Consider the following 27042-nt stretch of genomic DNA (forward strand, 5'->3'; position numbering starts at 1 on the left):
GGATCACCTGAGGTCAGGAAATCGAGATCAGCCTGGCCAACATGGTGAAACCCCATCTCTACTTAAAATACAAAAATTGGCAGGGCCCAGTGGCTCACGCCTATAATCCCAGGACTTTGGGAGGCTGAGGCAGGTGGATCATGAGGTCAGGAATTGGAGACCAGCCTAGCCAATATGGTGAAACTCTGTCTTTACTAAAAATACAAAAATTAGCTAGGCGTGGCGGCACGCACCTGTAGTCCCAGCTACTTGGGAGGCTGAGGCAGAAGAATCGCTTGAACCCGGGAGGCGGAGGCTGCAGTGAGCTGAGATCTTGCCACTGCACTCCAGCCTGGGCGACAGAGTGAGACTCAGTGTCAAAAACAAACAAACAAACAAACAAACAAACAAAAAACAAAACAAAAAAAACACTTGAACCCAGGAGGTGGAGACTGCAGTGAGCTGACATCCTGCCACTGCACTCTGCACTCCAGTCTGGGGAACAGAGCGAGACTCCGTCTCAAAACAAACAAAAAATTAGCCAGGCATGGTGGCAAGCACCTGCAGTCCCAGTTACTCAGGAGACTGAGGCAGGAGAATCGCTTGAGCCTGGGAGGCAAAGGTTGCAGTGAGCTGAGATCGCGCCACTGCACTCCTGCCTGGGTAACAGAGTGAGACCTTGTCTCAAAAAAAAAAAAAAAAAAAAAAAAAAATCCAATAAAACATTTAGAAAAAAAAAAAAAGAAAAGAAATCTGACTGTAACTTTTGACTCCCCAAAAACTTAACCACTAATAGCCTGCTGTTGACCGGCAATATCATAAAGTTTGTACATCACAGAGAGGACAATAACAAAGTTGATTAGCACATATTTTTTATGTATATTGTGTTCTTAAAGTAAGCTAGAGAAAAGAAAAAAATAAGAAAATCAAGGAAGAGAAATTACATTTACTATTCATTAAGCAGAAGTGGATCATCATAAAGGTCTTCATCCTCCTCATCTTTATGGTGAGTAGGCTGAGGAAGAGAGGTTGATCTTGCTGTCTGGAGGGTGGGGGGCGGGGGTCGAGGCAGAAGAAAATCTACATAGAAGTGGACCCATGCAGTTCAAACCCATGTTGTTCAAGGGTCAAGTGTATTGCTGTTAAACCTGTGTAGCTCTGTGCCTTTAAACAGCCGCCACTCCCTCTCCCACATTTTTCACACCCAAAAGAATTGGGCCCAGCCTTATCTAATTGGAGCCCAAGATTTGAAACTTTCTTCCTCCTTCTGTCCCTACACAACTTCCCAACTTATCCCTGTCTCCTCAAATCCTGATTGGCCCGCTGTCCCATCTCTTACACATGACTCTGGTCATCACTCTTGGACCTAAAGCTTGATACTGCTTCTCTGCCCTGACCTTGGTCCATCTGCCCCTTAGATGGCATTTGCTTTGTAGCCTCAGTGAAGACCCAGCTTCCTGGAGTTTCCCTTCACAATGGCCCAGCTCATTCTTCCCAACCTAGTCTAGTGAAAGACTCAGACTTGCTGGGGACCCAGGAGGCCAAAAGAGAAGGCTTGTCCCATATTGAGAGTCCGGCAGAGCCCTCCATAAGGTCCTTTCATGAGGACTTCCTGCAACATCCTGCCTCCTTTATGGAAATGGACACCACCTCTTCCCCATTACTACTCCACGAGAAAAAAAAACAAACAAACATGGTCACTGCATTCTATGTAAGGGTGGGATCTGTCATTATTAAACTGCCAACTTCTAGTTCATATCCCAGGATTTGTCATGGAGTAAGATTGATTTCAGGTGCACAGTTCCAAGAATGACTCTCAAGGGCTACTCAAGCTACTAAAGAGTAGCCCAGACCACTGAGGGCTGTGAGCAAGCATAAGGATCTTGGCTGGCTGAATCTCTGGGCCAGCACAACCCAGGGGCTGCACTCCACACTGTACATCTACTGGGAGCAGCCAAAATAGGTACACAGGAGGAGTGGCCTCGCATACCACCCAGGTCCATGCCAGATTGTGGTCCACTGAGAACAGTATTGATATCACAGTATTTCTGGGAACCTATGTCCCATCTCAGGCAACTCCCAGGACTCAATCCATCTTGGCCTGCATCACCCTCCTCTCGTGCCAGCTTACATCTGCATTTACCCTTTGGTGAGAAATTAGATAAAATCGCATAAAATAAAACTTCATTTTCATGCTAAAGATATTTAGTTTGAGGAACTAGTCAGCTATATGTTGGTACACTAGAGGTGAGCCACTAAAAACGATCACTGTTCAGTTAGATGTGGACAAAACATATTTAAGAGTGGGACAATTATTAAACATTTAAGGGATCAGATTGGTTTGCAGGTGTCTTTAAATGCCACTCCACTTTAGAGAATTAATGGAAATTAGAGACAACACATTACTAGTGTGGTGATGCAGTAGCTCCAGTAATTTTCTGGTTCTTCATCTGAATTCATTTATGTGGTTTAAGTTAAAATGCATTGTTGGCCAGGCGCGGTGGCTCACGCCTGTAATCCGAGCACTTTGGGAGGCAGAGGTGGGTGGATCACAAGGTCAGGCGATCGAGACCATCCTGGCTGACACAGCGAAACCCCATCTCCACTAAAAATACAAAAAATTAGCTGGGTGTGGTGGCAGGCACCTGTAGTCCCAGCTACTCGGGAGGCTGAGGCAGGAGAATGGCATGAACCCAGGAGGCGGAGCTTGCAGTAAGCCAAGATTGCGTCACTGCACTCCAGTCTTGGTGACAGTGCGAGACTCTATCTCAAAAAAAAAAAAAAACAATGCATTGTTAACATGTGTGGCATGTTTTCCAACTCCCATTTTTTTGATGGCATGGATAAGACTTAGTCTCTAAGTACTAAATGAAGAACAAATATCTCTCTGAGTGCACTTTGAAAGTAATGCTTAAATGTCTGGTCTCTGGGACATAACATCTATCTTTGTTAAACTCTGACTTTTTACTGACCTGATTTTCATTTAGGTTCAGTCTAAGCTTTCCAAATCAAGCAGAGACCTAATTTTCTTAAGCTTCCCTGGAACACAATGTAGGATCTCGGCTTTTAGACTGAACTCTAGGAGACAGAAATTCTCAGTGATGGGGTGGTCTGCAAAACCATGAGAAGGAGTCCACTTAAAGCAACTGTCAGGCAAGACAATATGTAAGATTTCCCTGTATTCCACCCACATGCCACCACTGTGAGCAATATAAATATAACCCCACACCTGCTTCCTCTCCAGGCCAATCCCTGGAGATGTGAGAAACCATGGTTAGCATGCTCAAAGATGAGCAGCAGCAGCAGAAGGCAAGACGCTAGAGAAGGCACCTGCCAGCTGCCAACATCTTTCTCCCTCTGTAGGCTGCTGGCCTGCTAGAGGCCTGTGATGAAGTTTTGACTTTAAATCACTTTCAGAGTTTTGGTTCTCACATGGGAGCATTTTGGATAGTGAATTGAGCCTGTGTTCTAACTTAAAGTGATTATAAGACTTTTTATTACTAAAGAACATATATTTTTTAAAAGGTCACGGGACCAAGCTGGGCGTGATAGCACATGCCTATAGTCCCAGCTACTTGGGAGGCTGAGGCCCGAGGATCACCTGAGCCCAGGAGTTCGAGGTTGCAGTGAGCCACGATCATGCCACTGCACTCCAGCCTGGTGACAGAGTGAGACCCTGTTTCAAAAAAAAAAAAAAAAAAAGTCATGGGACCAGCATTTGATCCAGGGACGAAGGAAAAACAAGCCCATGAAGCAAATTTAATGACCTATTGGGCAATAAAGGAATATCACTTCATGATCTCATCCATGAGTCATTGTTACTGTTAATAGTCACACATCAGTGCTATGGTGGAATCTCAAAATCTCCCACATTTTTGGTATTTGAATGGTACCCAACATTTCCAGCTTGAATGTGGACTTTTCCCCAGCAATTTGTATATTCTATGAGTCATTTCAGTGGGGATTTTAGGAGAGAACCTGTGCTCATTCCCCTTCTTGCCGGAGGATCACCCACCCCGTCAGCCCAAGTGTGACCTTTACAGTTAGAAAGTGCTACACACAGCTGCTTTTCTCTCACTTTTTCCTAGAGAACAAGAACAAAATCTCCCTGCCTTGTATCTAAGGTTTTTCCTACTGAGAAAGAGACTTGTTATTCAGTTCAATGGTTTATGGGCATAAAATATGGATGCCCCAAATAAGGGACCTTACTTTATCATATAAATCTGATGAGCTTAAACATACTTTAGATTACATTCTCTGTAGTTAGTTGTGCCTTTATGCTGCTACGCATTTGTAGTGGCTAACACCTGTAATCCCGGTGCTTTGGGAGGCTGAGGCGGGAGGATCCCTTGAAGCCAGGAGTTCAAGACCAGCCTGGGCAGCAAAGCAAGACCCTGTCTGTATAAAATTTTTTTTTTTTTTCTTGAGACTGAGTCTCACTCTGTCACCCAGGCTGGAGTGCAGTGGTGCAATCTCAGCTCACTGTAACCTCCGCCTCCCAGGTTGAAGTGATTCTTGTGCCTCAGCCTCCCTAGGAGCTGGGACTACAGACGTGCACTGCCACACCCAGCTAATTTTTGTATTTTAAGTAGATGGGGTTTCACCATGATGGCCAGGCTGGTCTCAACCTCCCAACCTCAGACAATCTGCCCACCTCCGCGGCCTCCCGAAGTGCTGGGAATACAGGTGTGAGCCACCCTGCCCAGCCTATAAACAATTTTTTAAAAACTCAGCCAGCAGCAATACAGGGAGACTCTATCTCTCCAAAAAAAAAAAAAAAAAAAAAAAAAAGAAAGAAAGAAAGAAAAAAAGCCAGGCATGGTGGTGTGCGCCTGTAGTCCCAGTTACTGAGAGGCTGAGGTGGGAGGATCACTTGAGCCCAGAAGGCAGAGGATGCAGTATGTTGTGATGGCACCACTGCACTCCAGCCTGGGCGACAGAGCAAGACCCTATCTCGAAAAAAAAAAAAGCCAGGTGTTGTGGTATTTGCCTATAGTCCCAGCTACTCAGGAGGCTAAGGTAGGACTGCTTAATCCCAGGGGTTCGAGGCTGCAGTGAGCTCTGATTGCACCACTGCACTCCAGTCTGGCCAACAGTGAAACCTCATCTTTAAAAAAAATGGCTTCCGGCCAGGCATGGTGGCTCACGCCTGTAATCCCAGCACTTTTGAAGGCCGAGGTGGGCGGATCACCTGAGGTTGGGAGTTCGAGACCAGCCTGACCAACATGGAGAAACCCTGTCTCTACAAAAAATACAAAATTAGCCAGGCGTGGTGGCGCATGCCTGTAATCCCAGCTACTTGGGAGGCTGAGGCAGGAGAATAGCTTGAACCCAGGAGGTGGAGGTTGCAGTGGGCCGAGATTGCGCCATTGCACTCCAGCCTGGGCAACAAGAGTGAAGGGCTTCTGTTTTTGTATGTATGGATGGAAATTCTGTTGCGTGTGTTTCAAGGAGTGGACAAAGAAAGCAGCTTACTACATGGAAGTTGAGGCTTTACCTCTTTTTTTTTTTTAAAGGAAGATTTAACAAGTTTCACTTAGTACAATACTTCTAAATGGAAATCACAAGGAAAGATTTAAACCAAAGCCTCAGAATTCCATACAAATGACATGACGAAACTCCTAAAGTATTAGTATTACATCTTAAAATTGTCCCATATGTTAAAAAAAAAAGTAAAAGTATACACTCAAGTGTACACTCACATGCCTTACAGGATATTAAACCAAAAAGCTAGAATTAACAAACATGCCAAATGTTTTCACTTTGAATCGCATACACAGCCCCTATATTTGATGAGCATCCAAACTTTTCAATGTATTTATGGGGTATAAGAGCAACATTTAACACAAGTGAAACTGCATCAACCTAAATATGCTTACTGCTTAGATACACTCCTACAACATAACTAACTTGAAGAAAGCTGAAAATTGTTTTAATAGTTATGGTCAATACTGAACTTTGTTATGTCCTAGATGAATGTTTCAGTGTTCAAAATTACTGAGCTCGAAGTTTTAAAATAATCTTCCACTGTTACAGTAAGCATGAGACACAAGCCTGTAATGCAAAACTGTTAAACTTTTGTTTTCTTTAAAAAGGAAAGGCTGGGCACGGTGGCTCATGCCTGTAATCCCAGCACTTTGGGAAGCTGAGGCATGCAGATCATGAGGTCAAGAGATCAAGATCATCCTGGCCAACACGGTGAAACCCCATCTCTAATAAAAATACAAAAATTAGGAGAGGCGGATCCAAGATGGCCGAATAGGAATAGCTCCAGTCTACGGCTCCCAGCATTAGCGATGCAGAAGACGGGTGATTTCTGCATTTCCAACTGAGGTACTGGGTTCATCTCACTGGGGCTTGTCGGACAGTGGGTGGAGGACAGTGGGTGCAGGGCACTGAGTGTGAGCCGAAGCAGGGCCAGGCATCGCCTCACCCGGGAAGCACAAGGGATCAGGGAATTCACTTTCATAGCCAAGCAAAGCTGTGACAGATGGCACCTGGAAAATCGGTTCACTCCCACCCTAATACTGCGCTTTTCCAATGGTCTTAGCAAACAGCACACCAGGAGATTATATCCTGTGCATGGCTCAGAGGGTGCCACGCCCATGGAGCCTTGCTCACTGCTAGCACAGCAGCCTGAGATCGAACTCCAAGGCAGCAGTGAGGCTAGGGGAGGGGCGCCTGCCATTGCCAAGGCTTGAGCAGGTAAACAAAGCAGCCGGGAAGCTCGAACTGGATGGAGCCCACTGCAGCTCAAGGAGGCCTGCCTGCCTCTGTAGACTCCACCTCTGGGGGCAGGGCATAGCTGAACAAAAGGCAGCAGAAACCTCTGCAGACTTAAATGTCCCTGTCTGACAGCTTTGAAGAGAGCAGTGGTTCTCCCAGCACAGAGTTTGAGATCTGACAACAGACAGACTGCCTCCTCAAGTGGGTCCCTGACCCCTGAGTAGCCTAACTGGGAGGCACCCCCCAGTAGGGGCAGACTGACACCTCACATGGCCAGGTACCCCTCTGAGAGGAAACCTCCAGAGGAACGATCAGGCAGCAACATTTGCTGTTCAGCAATATTCGCTGTTCTGCAGCCTCCACTGCTGATTCCCAGGCAAACAGGGTCTGGAGTGGACCTCCAGCAAACTCCAACAGACCTGCAGCTGAGGGTCCTGTTAGAAGGAAAACCAACAAACAGAAAGGACATCCACTCCAAAACCCTACCTGTACGTCACCGTCATCAAAGAACAAAGGTAGATAAAACCACAAAGATGGGGAAAAAACAGAGCAGAAAAGCTGAAAATTCTAAAAATCAGAGCACCTCTCCACCTCCAAAGGAACACAGCTCCTCACCAGCAATGGAACAAAGCTGGACAGAGAATGACTTTGACGAGTTGAGAGAAGAAGGCTTCAGACGATCAAAGTTCTCCAAGCTAAAGAAGGAAGTCTGAACCCATCGCAAAGAAGTTAAAAACCGTGAAAAAAGATTAGACGAATGGCTAACTAGAATAACTAATGCAGAGAAGTCCTTAAAGGACCTGATGAAGCTGAAAACCATGGCACGAGAACTATGTGACGAATGCATAAGCTTCAGTAGCTGATTCGATCAACTGGAAGAAAGGGTATCAGTGATTGAAGATCAAATGAATGAAATGAAGCAAGAAGAGAAGTTAAGAGAAAAAAGAGTAAAAGAAACAAAGCCTCCAAGAAATATGGGACTATGTGAAAAGACCAAATCTACGTCTGATTGGTGTACCTGAAAGTGACAGGGAGAATGGAACCAAGCTGGAAAACACTCTGCAGGATATTATCCAGGAGAACTTCCCCAACCTAGCAAGGCAGGCCAACATTCAAATTCAGGAAATACAGAGAATGCCACAAAGATACTCCTCAAGAAGAGCAACTCCAAGACACATAATTGTCAGATTCACCGAAGTTGAAATGAAGGAAAAAATGTTAAGGGCAGCCAGAGAGAAAGGTCGGGTTACCCACAAAGGGAAGCCCATCAGACTAACAGCTGATCTCTCGGCAGAAACTCTACAAGCCAGAAGAGAGTGGGGGCCAATATTCAACGTTTTTAAAGAAAAGAATTTTCAACCCAGAATTTCATATCCAGCCAAACTAAGCTTCATAAGTGAAGGAGAAATAAAATCCCTTACAGACAAGCAATTGCTGAGAGATTTTGTCACCACCAGGCCTGCCCTACAAGAGCTCCTGAAGGAAGCACTAAACATAGAAAGGAACAACTGGTACCAGCCACTGCAAAAACATGCCAAATTGTAAAGACCATCGATGCCAGGAAGAAACTGCATCAACTAATGAGCAAAATAACCAGCGAACATCCTAGTGACAGGATCAAATTCACACATAATAATATTAACCTTAAATGTAAATGGGCTAAATGCTCCAATTAAAAGACACAGATTGGCAAATTGGATAAAGAGTCAAGACCCATCAGTGTGCTGTATTCAGGAAACCCATCTCACATGCAGAGACACACATAGGCTCAAAATAAAGGGATGGAGGAAGATCTACCCAGCAAGTGGAATACAAAAAAAGGCAGGCATTGCAATCCTAGTCTCTGATAAAACAGACTTTAAACCAACAAAGATCAAAAGAGACAAAGAAGGCCATTACATAATGGTAAAGGGATCAATTCAACAAGAAGAGCTAACTATCCTAAATATATATGCACCCAATACAGGAGCACCCAGATTCATAAACCAAGTCCTTAGAGACCTACAAAGAGACTTAGACTCCCACACAATAATAATGGAAGACTTTAACACCCCACTGTCAACATTAGACAGATCAACGAGACAGAAAGTTAACAAGGATATCCAGGAATTGAATTCAGCTCTGCACCAAGCGGACTTAATAGACACCTACAGAACTCTCCACCCCAAATCAACAGAATATACATTCTTCTCAGCACCACATCGCACCTATTCCAAAACTGACCACATAGTTGGAAGTAAAGCACTCCTCAGCAAATGTAAAAGAACAGAAATTATAACAAACTGTCTCCCAAACCACAGTGCAATCAAACTAGAACTCAGGATTAAGAAACTCACTCAAAACCGCTCAACTTCATGGAAACTGAACAACCTGCTCCTGAATGACTACTGGGTACATAATGAAATGAAGACAGAAATAAAGATGTTCTTTGAAACCAACGAGAACAAAGACACAACATACCAGAATCTCTGGGACACATTTAAAGCAGTGTGTAGAGAGAAATTTATAGCACTAAATGCCCACAAGAGAAAGCAGGAAAGATCTAAAATTGACACCCTAACATCACAATTAAAAGAACTAGAGAAGCAAGAGCAAACATATTCAAAAACTAGCAGGAGGCAAGAAATAACTAAGATCAGAGCAGAACTGAAGGAGACAGAGACACAAAAAACCCTTCAAAAAAATCAATGAATCCAGAAGCTGGTTTTCTGGAAAGATCACAATTGATAGACCGCTAGCAAGACTACTAAAAAAGAAAAGAGAAGAATCAAATAGACGCAATAAAAAATGTTAAAGGAGATATCACCACCGATCCCACAGAAATACAAACTACCATCAGAGAATACTATAAACACCTCTACGCAAATAAACTAGAAAATCTAGAAGAAATGGATAAATTCCTGGACACATACACCCTCCCAAGACTAAACCACAAAGAAGTTGAATCTCTGAATAGACCAATAACAGGCTCTGAAATTGAGGCAATAATTAATAGCTTACCAACCAAAAAAAGTCCAGGACTAGATGGATTCACAGCCAAATTCTACCAGAGGTACAAGGAGGAGCTGGTACCATTCCTTCTGAAACTATTCCAATCAATAGAAAAAGAGGGAATCCTCCCTAACTCATTTTATGAGGCCAGCATCATCCTGATACCAAAGCCTGGCAGAGACACAACAAAAAAAAGAGAATTTTAGACCAATATCCCTGATGAACATTGATGCAAAAATCCTCAATAAAATCCTGGCAAACTGAATCCAGCAGCACATCCAAAAGTTTATCCACCGTGATCAAGGGGGCGTCATCCCTGGGATGCAAGGCTGGTTCAACATACGCAAACCAATAAATGTAATCCAGCATATAAACAGAACCAAAGACAAAAACCACATGATTATCTCAATAGATGCAGAAAAGGCCTTGGACAAAATCCAACAGCCCTTCATGCTAAAAACTCTCAATAAATTAGGTATTGATGGGATGTATCTCAAAATAATAAGAGCTATTTATGACAAACCCACACCCAATATCATACTGAATGGGCAAAAATTGGAAGCATTCCCTTTGAAAACTGGCACAAGACAGGGATGCCCTCTCTCACCTCTCCTATTCAACATAGTGTTGGAAGTTCTGGCCAGGGCCATCAGGCAGGAGAAAGAAATAAAGGGTATTCAATAAGGAAAAGAGGAAGTCAAATTGTCCCTGTTTGCAGATGACATGATTGTGTATCTAGAAAACCCCATCATCTCAGCCCAAAATCTCCTTAAGCTGATAAGCAACTTCGGCAAAGTCTCAGGATACAAAATCAATATGCAAAAATCACTAGCATTCTTATACATCAATAACAGACAAACAGAGAACAAAATCATGAGTGAACTCCCATTCACAATTGCTTCAAAGAGAATAAAATATCTAGGAATCCAACTTACAAGGGGTGTGAAGGACCTCTTCAAGGAGAACTACAAACCACTGCTCAACAAAATAAAAGAGGACACAAACAAATTGAAGAACATTCCATGGTCATGGATAGGAATAATCAATATCGTGAAAATGGCTATACTGCCCAAGGTAATTTCTACATTCAATGCCATCCCCATCAAGCTACCAATGACTTTCTTCACAGAATTGGAAATAACTACTTTAAAGTTCACATGGAACCAAAAAAGAGCCCACATTGCCAAGTCAATCCTAAGCCAAAAGAACAAAGCTGGAGGCATCATGCTGACTTCAAACTATACTACAAGGCTACAGTAACCAAAACAGCATGGTACTGGTACCAAAACAGAGATATAGACCAATGGAACAGAACAGAGCCCTCAGAAATAATACCACACATCTACAACTATCTGATCTTTGAGAAACCTGACAAAAACAAGAAATGGGGAAAGGATTCCCTATTTAATAAATGGTGCTGGGAAAACTGGCTAGCCATATGTAGAAAGCTGAAACTGGAACCCTTCCTTACACCTTATACAAAACTTAATTCAAGATGGATTAAAGACTTAAATGTTAGACCCAAAACCATAAAAACCCTAGAAGAAAACCTAAGCAATACCATTCAGGACATAGGCATGGGCAAGGACTTCATGACTAAAACACCAAAAGCAATGGCAACAAAAGCCAAAATTGACAGATGGGATCTAATTAACCTAAAGAGCTTCTGCACAGCAAAAGAAACTACCATCAGAGTGAACAGGCAACCTACAAAATGGGAGAAAATTTTTGCAATCTACTCATCTGACAAAGGGCTAATATCCAGAATCCACAAAGAACTCAAACAAATTTACAAGAAAAAAACAAACAACCCCATCAAAAAGTGGGCAAAGGATATGAACAGACACTTCCCAAAAGAAGACATTTATGCATCCAACAGACACATGAAAAAATGCTCACCATCTGTGGCCATCAGAGAAATGCAAATCAAAAGCACAATGAGATATCATCTCACATCAGTAAGAATGGCAATCATTAAAAAAGTCAGGAAACAACAGGTGCTGGAGAGGATGTGGAGAAATAGGAACACTTTTACACTGGTGGTGGGACTGTAAACTAGTTCAACCATTGTGGAAGACAGTGTGGCGATTCCTCAGGGATCTAGAACTAGAAACACCATTTGACCCAGCCATCCCATTACTAGGTATATACCCAAAGGAATATAAATCATGTTGCTATAAAGACACATTCACACGTATGTTTATTGCGGCACTACTCACAATAGCAAAGACCTGGAGCCAACCCAAATGTCCAACAATGATAGACTGGATTAAGAAAATGTGGCACATGTACACCATGGAATACTATGCAGTCATAAAAAATGATGAGTTCATGTCCTTTGTAGGGACATGGATGACGCTGGAAACCATCATTCTCAGCAAACTATCGCAAGGACAAAAAACCAAACACCACATGTTCTCACTCATAGGTGGGAATTGAACAATTGAACTTGGACACAGGAAGAGGAACATCACACACTGGGGCCTGTTGTGGGGTGGGGGGAGGGGGGCCGGATAGCATTAGGAGATATACCTAATGTAAATGTCGAGTTAATGGGTGTAGTACACCAACATGGCACATGCATACATATGTAACAAACCTGCACGTTGTGCACATGTACCCTAGAACTTAAAGTATAAATACATACATATATATATAAAATACAAAAATGAGCTGGGCGTGGTGGCACATGCCTATAGTCCCAGCTACTGGGAGGCTGAGGCAGGAGAAATCACTTGAACCTGGGAGGCAAAGTTGCAGTGAGCCAAGATCGTGGCACTGCACTCCAACCTGGCGACAGAGTTAGACTCTGTCTCAAAAAAAGAGGAGAAAGAAAGACGACAGAGAAGCTGACCAAGAGTGATCAGAATAAATTATATTTCCCATTTACCCATTATACTGGATACACTAGACATCCCTCCCATTCTATTCAACTCCCATAAATGCACTGCTTTTATATCTGGAGTAGCTCTTTAGTGCTCCTTCTCTACCTAACCAAGGTTTGACTGACAGTCACTGGAGTTTTCCTCCAGAACGTGGTCATATCCCCTCATACTGCTCTGATCACCCTAACCACCTCCATAACCACCAGTCACACTGCTCTGACCACCATAACCACCACTCATACTGCTCTGACCTCTATAACCACCACTCAGCTGCTCTGACCTCCATAACCGCCTCCACAACCACCACTCACATTGCTCTGATCACCGTAACCACCTCCATAACCACCACTCACATTGCTCTGATCACCATAACCACCTCCACAACCACCACTCACACTGCTCTGATCACCATAACCACCTCCATAACCACCACTCAGCTGCTCTAACCACCATAACCACCTCCATAACCACCAGTCACACTGCTCTGACCTCCATAACCACCTCCACAACCACCACTCACATTGCTCTGATCACCATAACCACCTCCACAACCACCACTCACATTGCTCTGATCACCATAACCACCTCCACAACCACCACTCACACTGCTCTGATCACCATAACCACCTCCATAACCACCACTCACATTGCTCTGATCACCATAACCACCTCCACAGCCACCACTCACACTGCTCTGATCACCATAACCACCTCCATAACCACCACTCACATTGCTCTGATCACCCTAACCACCTCCATAACCACCACTCACATTGCTCTGATCACCCTAACCACCTCCATAACCACCACTCAGCTGCTCAGACCTCCATAACCACCTCCATAACCACCACTCAGCTGCTCTGACCACCATAACCACCTCCACAACCACCACTCACATTGCTCTGATCACCATAACCACCTCCATAACCACCACTCACATTGCTCTGATCACCCTAACCACCTCCATAACCACCACTCACATTGCTCTGATCACCATAACCACCTCCATAACCACCACTCACACTGCTCTGATCACCCTAACCACCTCCATAACCACCACTCAGCTGCTCTGACCACCATAACCACCTCCACAACCACCACTCACATTGCTCTGATCACCCTAACCACCTCCATAACCACCACTCACACTGCTCTGATCACCATAACCACCTCTATAACCACCACTCACACTGCTCTGATCACCCTAACCGCCTCCATAACCACCACTCACATTGCTCTGATCACCCTAACCACCTCCATAACCACCACTCAGCTGCTCTGACCTCCATAACCACCTCCATAACCACCACTCACACTGCTCTGATCACCCTAACCACCTCCATAACCACCACTCACACTGCTCAGACCACCATAACCACCTCCACAACCACCACTCAGCTGCATAACTAGACTGGTTGGGTAAGCCCATCTCTCCCATCATTTGCCTACCATAAGCACCACCACTTGCCCCTGCTGTAGATTCAAGAAAAGTTCTACATAGGTGTGTTCATAAACCCCCCTACTTGTTCCTACAGCATTTAAAAAGATCTCCATGTACCTGTGCTGCATATTAGCTTTGTCTTTTGCCATAGCTGCCACTGCATCTTCGTGAGCAGCAAACTCAACATCTGCCCTACCAGTAAACTCTGTCATCGCGTCCAATTTCAATATGTACTCTCATGAGGTTAAGAGGTGAATAGAAATTATAACATTCTTAGTGGCTCTGTAAGGTAAACCCCTCGTGTGTACACAGTGCCCTGTGGTGCTCTGGAAACTGGACCCACTATCTCCATATCTATGATCAGACATTCCTGAAAAACAGTAATTGCAGTCTTTTCCAAATCTATCAGACCTAAAGCCATATCCATCATTACAGCCACGATAGTCATCATAGCCCCTATACCCTCCACCATAGGGACCCTGCCTCATCTTTTCAAACCCAGCTCCTCTGCCAATGCTATTATACCTCAGCCAGCCCCTGGCCTATCACTGGGACCTGGCCACTGCACAGCCATGAGCTTCTGAGAGGGATCATAGTAGGTATGAACTTCAGCTTGGCTATTCTAGAAGATTTCAATGTACCTGTGCCCTATTCTTTCCCTGTGTTTCTTCAATGCCGTCTCAGCTATCTCCTGCGAAGCCAACTGCACAAAGGCTTCCCCTGTGCTTCTGCCCTGAAAGTCCACTCACAGTGTTATCCCATTTGGCACAATTTCCAACCCTGAAAAGAAATGAACAATCTCTTCCTTGGACAGCCAAATGGAAGTCCTCTAAGCCAGACGAAGCCATCGTTGGCAGTATCAGGACTATTCAGACCTGTGTGCTTCGATACCCAATCCATTTCAACACTATTAGACTTGAATACTTCAACGTATCTGTGTCCCATGGTTTCTCTGTCTTTAAAGCCAATTTCGCTTCATCTGCAGATTCAAGTTCAACAAATGCTTCACCACTTGGTCTGCCTTCTCCGGTGTAGATGAAACAAATACCTGATGTGCCATTTTGTATTTTGCAATCAGAGAAGTGCATCACTTCATCAGCTGAGCAGGACCAGGATAGGCCCTGGACCTTCACCACGAACCCCTCCCTGCCTTCCGTGCTCAGCATCGTGGCGACTGTTGAGCTCTTGGTGGCAAGTTTGGTGGAATGCAATTTTGGTGTAGTGCGCAATTATCCTCCTTCTGCCTTCAAATGGGCTATAGCAAGATGACAAGCAGAACTACTTCTGCTCACATAAGCAAGTGATCACATGAGCACACCGGCTTTACCTCTAATCTCTGCTGCCATCTGACTTCTCTGTGCCTCTGCTGTCCCATCTGTCACATGAGACTAATACAGGCCCTCACCTCCCTAGATGTCGGGTTGTGAGGACCAAAGAAACATCATCTCTGCCTATACCTTTTCCTCTATTCTTTTTTCCCTCCAGAAACCCAATGACCTTGGACTTCCCTGAGTCCCACACTGATTGACATATTACATACGGATTCTTCCCTCCAAGGGAAGATAAGCCTAGCTTCCATCAGGAACAGACCCGCACATTTCATCAGTCCCTTCTCCTGACTGTACATTCCCTACTTCACTCCCCAGGCAGGGCCTGGGTAGTGAACTTTTAAGAACCAACACTGATTTGACTTCCACCAGCAGGCTCAGCAGCACAGCCTCTAGATGTTTTGCTCGTTTCATCGCCAGGTGGTACTCTTTCCCACGGTACTATAAAGCAATTCCTGTTTTTCACTTTGTTGAAAAGGTGTGCCAAATGACTGCAATTCTGTGTGCCCAGATTATGATAAGCCTACCCTGGTGTCCTGCCTAATTAATCACATCACAGCCCACTGGCATTTTCATCAGAAGCCTTTGCTTGAGTGGAGGGGGGTAGGCTGCAGATTCTTCTCTGTTGTCTGGCTGGAGTAGAGCAGTTACTGTCTAAAGGTTTTCTGTCTTGGTAGACTGCCTCCTTTCTTGGACCTTTAGTTATACATAAGAGGCTTTTGCTGGTGGCTGTTTTTGTCTGTGCTTGTTGATGTGTACAGATTGCTGGCTTCTGGGATATATGAGGCAAAAATGAAACACAGGGAGTCATTCCTGTGTCAGTCCTTGGGTCCTGAAGTCCATAGCCAGTTTGCCTTTCAGTCTTCTTCTGCTTGTTTTACATATAAGATTCAGGATTTTTAGCCATACTTGGTGAGAGGAACATGGAAAAGTATGTCTAGTCCATTTTCCCAGGAGTGGAAATTTCCCAGACTTGTGTTTAGAAAGGGCTTGTTGTGTAGGAGACAGTTTGGATGGGAAGCAAAGATGGGTGGCAGAGGACCAATTGGGGGGCCACTGTTAGTCGACAAGAAAAGCTGAAGACCTGGATTGGCCAGTGGCACTGGGACCCAAATGAGTGGGATAGAGAAAACTATTTACAGGTTAAGAAAAACAGGGAAGAGCAACAAAAACAAGTCTAACAGGAAGTCAGTGTGGTCAACAGTAGAACCATTGCTTAAGGCCCAGTGCTCTCCTCTGGCAGAAGAACGGATTTACAGGTTGTCAACAGTCACATAGTTTTTGAATGGACTGTCTCCTGTCCTAGTGGGTCTTTAATTTGTGGGGAACAAAAAACCGTCCTTTTAAAAACTGAAGAGATTTGACTGAAGGTTTGACCAAACAGGATCTTACCGTTGCATCCATAAGGTTAAACACAATTAGCAAGCAACAGAGGCAAACAGAATAGTATTTTGAAAAGTTCTGAATATAGGCCAGGCATGGTGGCTCACGCCTGTAATCTTAACACTTTGGGAGGTCAAGGTGGGAGAATCACTTGAACCCAGGAGTTTGAGACCAGCCTGGCCAACATGGTGAGACTCCGTCTCCATAAAAAATGCAAAAATTAGCTGGGTATGGTAGTTCACACCTGTAGTCCCAGCTACCTGGGGGGCTGAGGTGGGAGTATCGCTTGAGCCCAGGAGGTGCAGGCTGCAGTGAACTGAGATGACACCACTGGTCTCCAGCCTGGGCAACAGAGCTAGACCCTGTCTCAAGGAAAAAAAAAAAAAAAGTTCTGAAAATAAAATCCTTCAAGACCCTTATATTTTTATTGTAGTTAGGTTTTTGTCTTATAAAAGTTTGGTTTTCTGGAAATGAATAATGACTTTTAAATTTTTGCTTTATTGTGAAACAAGGGCTATGGACATCATAATGTAAAAACAACAACAATAAAGCAAAGTGTCACAGAAAAACCTAGTTTTGCTGGCACCTCTCCATTTTATTTCACTTGTTGATCATGTAAATGCCCTTCCTCTCTAAGTTAGAATGTGTTTGGCTATGGGTAACAGGAATCCTGATGAACAGTGGTTTTAAATATAAGGACATATCTGTTTTACCTAATAAAAAGTACAAGAACTGGCAGTCCCTTGGTGAGTCTGGAAGATTAACAAGGTCATCCCGGACCCAGGGACTTTCCATTCTTGACTCTGAATTCCCAGCAGCCTGCTTTCATTTTCCAACTTGTTGCCTCATCGTCACAAGATGTTTCCTATAGGTGCAAGCAGCACAGCCTCTCACAGCCTAGTAAGAGACAACAAGGAAGGGAGGGGGAAAACATTTCACCTCACGTGCCTCTCTCCGGAAGGAAAATTTTTCTCAGAAGCCCCGAGAGATTTCCTCTGATCCCAGCCAGAACTGCTCAACTGGCCAACTCTGCCTGCAGGAAGACTGAGCACCATCACTATGTGGTAAAGACCATGACAGCCATGCTTGCCTTAGACCAGGGGTTCTCATCAAGGGCATGACGGGAGGGGGCAGTATTGAAAATATAGAAAGGGACACTTTCAGTTGTCACATATACAGAGAGGTGCTGTTGGCATCTAGTGGGTTGGTGTGGGGATGCTAAATGTCCTAAAATGCACAAGATACTTTTCACACACACACAAATTGTCTTGTCCAAAATTCCAGTAGCACACTTGTTGAGAAACACTGGCTTACACCAGCCATAATTCATCTCCTGGCCTGAAGATACTATGACTCAAACACAATTTAGAAGTTCCTAGATTGTGCAAGAGGAGGAACATGGCTCCCAGTAGTGTGTGCCACAATACCCCAGCAGATGTTGGAAGGAGTACAGCAATGCCTAGTCAATCTGGCATGCTAAATCCTTTTCAGAAAGCTGCTATTATTTGTACTGAATGGGCAACTAGGAAAGAATTACAGGGATCAGGACAGGGAAATTACATGCAAAAGGTGCCTTTATTTTTCCTAATGAAGGGATTTTTTTCCAGTAGCTGGACAAGCCTGTTTCCAAGAATAATTGACTCTGAGCTACCCATACCTCTGTTACCTCTGTTGACTAACAGATGCTCCTTACTCCTACCAAGGAGTTCAGAATGTTTAAAACCTAACTCTATCTTTATTTTTTTTACTATTATTATTTTAGAATTAGAGACAGGGTCTTGCTATGTTGCCCAGGAGGGTCTTGAACTCCTGGGTTCAAGGACTTCTCCCACCTCAGTATCCCAAAGTTCTAGGCTTATAGGCATGAGCCACTGTGCCTAACCATAAAATTATTATTTTTATTTGACACATAATAACTGTATATATTCTGGAGTACACTGTGATATTTCCATACATGTATACAATGTGTAGTGATCAAATCAGGGTAATTGGCACATCTATCAATTCAAATATCTATTATTTCTTTGTGCTGAAAATATTCAAAATCTGCTCTTCTATTTGAAAATATACAATAAATTGTTTGTTATTATAGTTACCCAATGGTGCTGTAGAACACTAGCACTTATTCCTCCCATCTAGCTGTACTCTTGTATCTGTTAATAACCTCTGGCTGTCCCCTCCCTACCCCTACCCTTTCCAGCCTCTAGTAACCGCTATTCTACTCTCTACTTCTATGAGATCAACTTTTTTAGCTTTCACCTATCAGTGAGAACATGCAGTATTTCTCTTTCTGTGCTTGGCTTATTTCACTTAATATAATGTCCTCCTGTGGCTAAATAGTATTCATACATATATATGTATGGATATGTATGTGTGTGTGTGTGTGTGTGTGTGTGTGTATATATATATACACTCACACATACACACACATTGTTTTTTCTTTTTCTTTCTCTCTCCTTTTCTCTTTCTTTCTGGGATAGGGTCTCTCCCCTCTGTCACCCAGGCTGGAATGCAGAGGTGCATTCATAGCTCACTATAGCCTTGAACTCCTGGGCTCATAAAATCTTCTCACCTCAGCCTCCCAAGTAGCTGGAACTATAGGCACACACCACCATGCCTGGCTAATTTTTATTTTTTTGTAGAGGTGGGGTCTCACTTTGTTGCCCAGGCTGGTCTCAAACCCTCCTTGAGCAATTCTCCCACTTCTAAATTCCCAGCCTCCTAAAGTGCTGGGATTACAGGTATGAGCCACCATGCCTGGTCATATATACCACATTTTCCTTATCCATTCATCTGTTGATGGACACTTAGGCTGAGTCTTTATCTTGGTTATTGTGAATGGTGCTGCAATATACATGGGAACGCAGATATCTCATCAACATATGAATTTCTGAAATAATATTTTAATAATAGTCTAGTAAAAATTATGATAACAATCTACTGAATTATTTTTTTAAAAAAACTTAGAATGTCAGAAGTCTTTGTGGTCTGCAGAGAAAATGAAGACTAAACATTATAGCTTTAATTATAATTTTAAAAATCTAAATGTTCACTAAATCTGAAAGATTAGATATATTGGGTTATGTTGCATTGCTGCTCACAGTAAAATCTTGTAAGTCAGTATAAAATCCACTAGATTAGAAAAAGAAAAGTAGGCTAGGAAGTTTGGTTTGGCTTCCCTATCTGTAAAACCACAACTGTCTATGCTTGACACAAACTAAGGTAAATAAATAATGTGTCTTAGGCTAATTGCTAACTGTGAATAGGAGATAACCTGGCATAGAAGAGTAGAAAGAGCATTCCAGGCAGAAAGAATGGACTCAGCAGAGGTACTAACTGGTGAAACAGCATGACATGGTCATAGTCACACCAGATGTGAGCTCTTGAGAGCATCGTGGATTAACATTAACATTTTTAACCAACAACTCTGATAATCTCTCCAGGATCCCTGGATTTCTGGGTGCCAATAACAAAAGCTAGACTTACTGTTTTTTTTTCCTCTGTACTTCTGCAATAGATTGAATGTTTGCGTCCACCCAAAATTCATGTTGAAATCTTAACCCCTAATGTGGAGGTAGGTGGTGAGGCCCTTGGAAGGGGATTAGGTCATGAAGGTAGGGCCTTCATGAATGAGATCAGTGCCCTTATAAAAGGGATCCCATAGAGCTCTCTTTTCCTGTTTTCACCACATAAGAGATAAGAGAAGTCGGCTGGCATGGTAACCCATGCCTATAATCCCAGCACTTTGGGAGGCCGAGGCAGGTGGATCACGAGGTCAGGAGTTCAAGACCAGCCTGGCCAACATGGTGAAACTCTGTCTTTATTATGTCTCTACTCATGTCTCTAGCCGAGTACGGTGGCATGTGCCTGTAATCCCAGCTACTCAGGATGCTGAGGTGGGAAAATCGCTTGAACCAAGGAGGCGGAGGTTGCAGTGAGCCGAGATCGGGAGAGGTGGCTTGTGCTTGTGGTCGCAGCTACTGGAGAGGCTGAGACAGGAGGATCACCTGGGCAAAGGAGGTGGAGTCTGCAGTGAGCCAAGATCATGCTACCTCACTCCAGCCTGGGCAACAGAGCAACACCCTTTCTCAAAAAAAAAAAAAAAAAAAAAAAGTTACAGGCTAAGTATTAGGCTGATGGCAAAAAAGTGGCCAATTCACTTAATCTAACTCAGTATTATGGTTTTTTCTTTTCTTTTCTTTTTTTTTTTTTTTTGAGACAGTCTTATTCTGTCCCCCAGGTTGGAGTGCAGTCACGCGATCTTGGCTCACTGCAACCTCCGCCTCCCGGGTTCAAGAGAGTCTCCTGCCTCAGCCTCCCAAGTAGTTGGATTACAAATGTGTGCCACCATACCCGGCTAATTTTTGTATTTTTTAGCAGAGACAGGGTTTCACCATGTTGGCTAGGCTGGTCTCGAACTCCCGACCTCAAGTGATCTGCCTGCCTTGGTCTCCCAAAGTCCTGGGATTACAGGCATGAGACACCATGCCCAGCCTTGCTTTTTTTTTTTTGGTTGGGGGGACAGAGTCTCACTCCGTCTCCCAGGCTGGAGTGCAGTGGCACGATCTCAGCTCATTGCAACCTCTGCCTCCCGGGTTCAAGCGAATCTCCTGTCTCATCCTCTGGAGTAGCTGGGATTATAGGCGCCCGCCACCACGCCCGGCTAATTTTTTTGTGTATATATAAATATATATTTTTTTAGCAAAGACAGAGTTTCACCATGTTGGCCAGGCTGGTCACGAATCTTGACCTCAAATGATCCGCCCACCTCGGCCTCCTAGAGTGCTGGGATTACAGGCGTAAGCCACCGTGCCCAGCCTGTATGTACTTTTTAATACAGTAATAAGTAAATAACTATGTGTGTATGGTAAAGCTGTTTTTCATTTCTCCAAAAACTGCACCAAGGCAAAGCAAAGCTCTAGTTGATTTCGGTGTGTTGTGCAGGAGTTAGCAGTACTGCCCTCACTAGGTACCCATTGGACAGTAGTGCAACCCCAAGAAAAGGATGGTAGTAAGTTAACTTTCATCATGCGTTGGTATTTCATTTGAAATGGTGACTTGAAGCTGGTTAGATACTGAAACTGAGACTATAGTATGCCTAACTCAGCTGCTCAATAACTATTTATTGCTTATAGTCTTATGACTTTTTTTTAGAATAACTATCTTTGCTAGTACTATCAGATTTGCATGACAACCCTTTCTTTTGTATTCTCTGTAAACTGGAGGTTGTCCCACTATTACTGATACTAAATTTGATGGTTTGGTTCAAATGGTGACCACCAGATGGCTCCACTATACAGGTGTATTTTCTTTATCTTTTTTTTTTTTTTTTTTTTTTTTTTTTTTTGAGACAGTGTCTTGTTGTGTCGCCCAGGCTGTACTGCAATGGCGCGATCTCGGCTCAGTGCAACCTCTGCTCCTGGGTTCAAGTGATTCTCCTGCCTCAGCCTCCCAAGGAGCTGGGACTACAGGCACATGCCACTGCACCCGACTAATTTTTTTTTGTATTTTTATTTTTATTTAATTTTTATTTATTTACATTTTTTAATTTTTTTTTTGAGACGGAGTCTCGCTCTGTCACCCAGGCTGGAGTGCAATGGTACAATCTCAGCTCGCTGCAAGCTCCGCCTCCTGGGTTCATGCCATTCTCCTGCCTCAGCCTCCCGAGTAGCTAGGACCACTGGTGACCACCACCACGCCTGGCTAATTTTTTGTATTTTTAGTAGAGATGGGGTTTCACCATGTTAGCCAGGATGGTCTCAATCTCCTGACCTCGTGATCTGCCCGCCTCGGCCTCCCAAAGTGCTGAGATTACAGGCATGAGCCACCGTGCCCAGCCGTTTTATTTATTTATTTTTGAGACGGAGTTTTGCTCTCATTGCCCAGGCTGGAGTGCAATGGTGCGATCTTGGCTCACCACAACCTCCACCTCCTGGGTTCAAGCAATTCTCCTGCCTCAGCCTCCTGAGTAGCTGGGATTACAGGCATGTGCCACCATGCCTGGCTAATTTTGTATTTTTAGTAGAGACGGGGTTTCTCCACGTTGGTCAGGCTGGTCTCGAACTCCCAACCTCAGGTGATCTGCCTGCCTTGGCCTCCCAAAGTGCTGGGATTACAGGATTACAGGCATGAGCCACTGCGGCTGACCTTTTTTTTATTTATTTTTAGTAGAGATGGGGTTTCACTATGTTGCCAGGTTGGTCTTGAACTCCTGACCTCGTGATCTGCTAGCCTCGGCCTCCCAAAGTGCTGGGATTACAGGCGTAAGCCACCACACCCAGCCTGTAATTTCTTTTACAATTAGGTAAGTAGCCTGTAGAGTGATACTTTGATGGCATTTCCCAGCAATCTTTCATCTAAAGGTTTTGAAGTCCATTGATAGTCCTTGTCTGAGTCAATTATTTCATTAAGGTTTGCATCATGGTTATTGTCTAATTCTATATTTTATTTTATACTTATTAGCTGGCATCCTATAGTAAAGAAGAGTTTTCCCTCATTAACTGGGTATAAACCACATTCTTTATTAAAAAAAAAAAAGAAAAAAAAAAACAGGGTAGGTTGGGAGCAGTGGCCCATGCCAGTACTCCCAGAGCTTTGGGAGGTTGAGGTGGGAGCATCACTTGAGCCCAGGAGTTCAAGACCAGCCTGGGCAACATAGCAAGACCGCATCTCTAAAAAAACAAAAAAGCAAGCAAAAACACTTAGCCAGGTATGGTGGCGGGCACCTGTAGTCCCAGCTTCTGACGAGGCACGAGGATCACTTGAGCCCAGGAGGTCAAGACTGCAGTGAGCCATGTTCGTGCCACTGCACTCCAGCCTGGATGACAGAGCAAGACTCTGTCTTAAAAACAAAAACAAATTAAACAAAAAACCAACAGGGTAAATGCTATCTCCCTTTAATAACTAATTTTCAGAGTATCAAATTGGTGTAATAGACACTACCAATGATGGAAAAATAGTTTCCCTCTTCTCATTCTCTCTTCTCTGTACTAGAGAGTAGACTTTTATTTATTCAGTATTTGCAATCAATTGTATTCATTTTCTTTTTGACGCTAAAATTGCCCTAAATTTGCCCCCTGGGAGATCCTTCAAGCTGGCTCCCATGTCTCTAAAATTTATTTTTGAGAGACTGAAAATACAAATGGTAAATGGCCAGAATATACATAAAAACAGAATTCTGACCCATTACCTACAACAACTAGCCCAGTAAACCAACCACTTATTTACCATAAGTGTACTCTCAGCCTGAAAGCCAAACCTGCTATCAACTAGACTTGTAGGAAGTCAGACTGCTATCTCTGGTAGCAATCCAGGAAGCTAAATAATAACTTCTATGACAATCAGCTCAAAATGGCCAGGACTTGATTAAAACTTGACAGCTTCCCTAATTTTTGTCCTCACTTCTAGCTTATGCCCATCCAGAGAAAGCCAAATATGCTCCTTTAACCAAGACCATAGGATGCCAACTTGTAGTTAGCTTCCAGCTTCCCCATGCCAACAGCTTCCAATCAGGCATACCTGTGAAACCTTTCCTTTTGTCCACTGTAAAGCTTTCCCACTCCTCTGCATGCCTTTGAACCTCTGCTAAAACATAAGGGATGATGGCTGACTCCCTTGCTACAGCAAGTTCTCAATTGACTTTGCTTTTCTCATTTGGTTTGCAATAAAATGCATTCTTTACAGTGACACAATTTGATGAATTTTGACAAACGTATACATTCCCACTAACCATGACACAGAACATTTCCATCACCCCCAAAAGTTCTCCCATTTTCCTTTCCAGTCAATTCCTTCTCTCTTCCCCTCCTAACCAACCACTGATCTGCTATCTACCACTATGGATTAGTGTTGTTTGTTCTCCTAACTACAGTTGGCATAGCCTCATTGGTCTAAGCACTTCCTCTGCATTCAGGCACAACGAAATACCTGGCTCATCTTGTACCTTTCCCGTCCCAGAGCTGGAATCAGCCAGTTCTCCAAAGGAGCTCTGGATCTTTTTAGTGGGAAATGGAATTTAGAAACCAAGATCTTGGTGTTAGATGTGCTCACTGTTACTGTAGGGTGACCATGCCTGTACATCCTGGTTCAGCCAGGACTGTTCCAGTTTTAATCTGAAAGTCCAGCATCCAGAGAAAACCCCTCTGTTTGTGGCAAACTAGAACAACTGGTCACCCTAGTGCTTCTAGGCCCTTTCAGTCCACAGAACTAGGACTTTTTTTTGCAGTTTAAACTTTTTTTTCTTTTTGATAGGGTCTATTGCCCAAGCTGTAGTGCACTGGTGAGATCACAGCTCACTGTAACTTTAAACTCCTGGGCTCATTTGGGCCTCTCGCCTCAGCCTCCCAAGTAGCTAGGACTATAGGCACAGGCCACCACCCCTGGCTATTTTATTATTTTGTATTTTGTAGAGACAAGATCTCACTGTGTTGCCCAGGCTGGTCTTGAACTCCTAAGCCACTTTGGCTTCCCAAAGCACTGGGATTACAGGTGTGTGCCACTGCACCCAGCCCTCCAGTTTAAACTCAATACTACAGACTTTTTTTTTCTGAACTTCTTAAAATTCTTTATATTAGTTTCCACCCCCACCCCCGGATGAATGAACTTCTTAAAAATTGTTTTAAATTTTTTAAAAAATGGAGACAGGGTCTTGCTATGTTGCCCAGGCTGGTCTCAAACTCCTGGACTCTAGTGATCCTCCCGCTTTGGCCTATCAAAGTGCTGGGATTACAGGCATCAGCCACACGGCCCTTTTCTGAACTTCTTTGATCTTGCGTTTGTATCTCATTCTCTCATACACTGCACATCTTTGTATATAGTAACATTAAAATACTTATGTTATCCTACCATATACAGTACAGAGTTTTAAAACCACAGTAACAATGTTACCATTAATCATAAATCAGTGAAGGTGAAAGCTCCTGTGCACTTTTTTCATCCTTAGAATACACAGTTGACCCTTGAACAACACTGGTTTGGACTGCCAGGGTCCACCTATATGTGGATTTTTTTCACCCCAACACAGATGAAAAATACGGTGGGGCGAGGGACGGTGGCTCACACCTATAATCCCAGCATTTTGGGAGGCTAGGTGGGAGGATCACTTGAGCCCAGGAGTTCAAGACCAGCCTAGGCAACACAGCTCTCTACAGAAAATAGAAAAAAATTAGCTAGATGTGCTGGCACATGCCTGTGGTCCCAGCTACTCGGGAGGCTGAGATGGGAGGATTGCTTGAGCCCAGGAAGTCAAGGCTGTAGTGAGCCATGATCGTACCACTGCACTCCAGCCTGGACGACAGAGTCAGACCCTGTTCTCAAAAAAGAAAAAAAAAAAAGAAAAGCAAGAGAAGGGAAGGAAGGGAGGGGGGAAGAGAGGGAGGGAGGGAAGAAGGGAGGGAAGAAGAGAGGGAGAGAAAGAAAAAAAGAAAAGAAAAAGAAAGGGAAGGAAGGAAGAAAACAAAACAGAAGTACAGTGGGATGCAAAACACACCTATACAAAGAACCAACTTTCCCTATGCTCAGCTCCGGGACTTTAGTATGCAGATTTCTGTATATGCTCGCAGAAGGTCCTAAATCCAATCTCCTGCATATAAGGAAAGACTACACTATCACAACACAGATACACTACTAGAGTACTGTGTTCAAAAGCTTGGAGGGGCCAGTGGTGGTGGTTCATTCCTGTAATCCCAGCACTTTGGGAGGCCAACCTGCGGGCGGATCACCTGAGGTCAGGAGTTCGAGACCAGCCTGGCCAACATGGTCAAACCCCATCTCTATTAAAAATACAAAAATCAGCAGGGGATGGTGGCGCATGCCTGTAATCCCAGCTATTCAGGAGGCTGAGCTGGGAGAATCGCTTGAACCCAGGAGACAGAGGTTGCAGTGAGCTGAGATTGCACCACTGCACTCCAGCCTGGGCAACACAGCAAGACTGTCTCAAAAAAAAAAAACAAACAAAAACCCAAAGAATAATTATTTTTTCTGTGTATCTTAGTTATATTAGTTAACAGTTAAGTTCATTTGTTTCAATTTGCTTTCAACCTTAGGATTTACTTTGTTTCCTTTTTTATTTACTTTTTTGGCTATGTAAAACTAAAAGTTCAAAGACAGAGAAATCTTGTCTCCACCCCCCACTCTTTATAGGCAACTAAAAATGTTAAGTTTCCAGGATATCCTTCCAATTCCTCCCCGAAAATAAGCATATATACATAAATATTCATATTAAATATAAATATATATTTTTATGTATTTAAGTAAATACATAAAAGCATATATGCTTATTTTTGCTTTTGAATACAGTGAATACTTACTA

The 27042-nt window shown here is 43.7% G+C and overlaps 1 non-coding gene and 1 pseudogene across 1 annotated transcript; both read right to left on the bottom strand.

Moving 5' to 3' along the window:
* Positions 1-834: 834 nt before the first annotated feature.
* On the bottom strand, positions 835-26967 carry LOC100967368 (heterogeneous nuclear ribonucleoprotein H2-like; annotated as a pseudogene).
* Positions 21618-21743, bottom strand: LOC112440268 (U4atac minor spliceosomal RNA). Its single transcript, XR_003028443.1, has one exon. It is a non-coding gene; the product is annotated as a U4atac minor spliceosomal RNA (small nuclear RNA).
* Positions 26968-27042: the final 75 nt, after the last annotated feature.

This window comes from Pan paniscus, chromosome 5, assembly GCF_029289425.2.
Source record: "Pan paniscus chromosome 5, NHGRI_mPanPan1-v2.0_pri, whole genome shotgun sequence".
In the NCBI taxonomy this organism is placed as follows: Eukaryota; Metazoa; Chordata; class Mammalia; order Primates; family Hominidae; genus Pan; species Pan paniscus.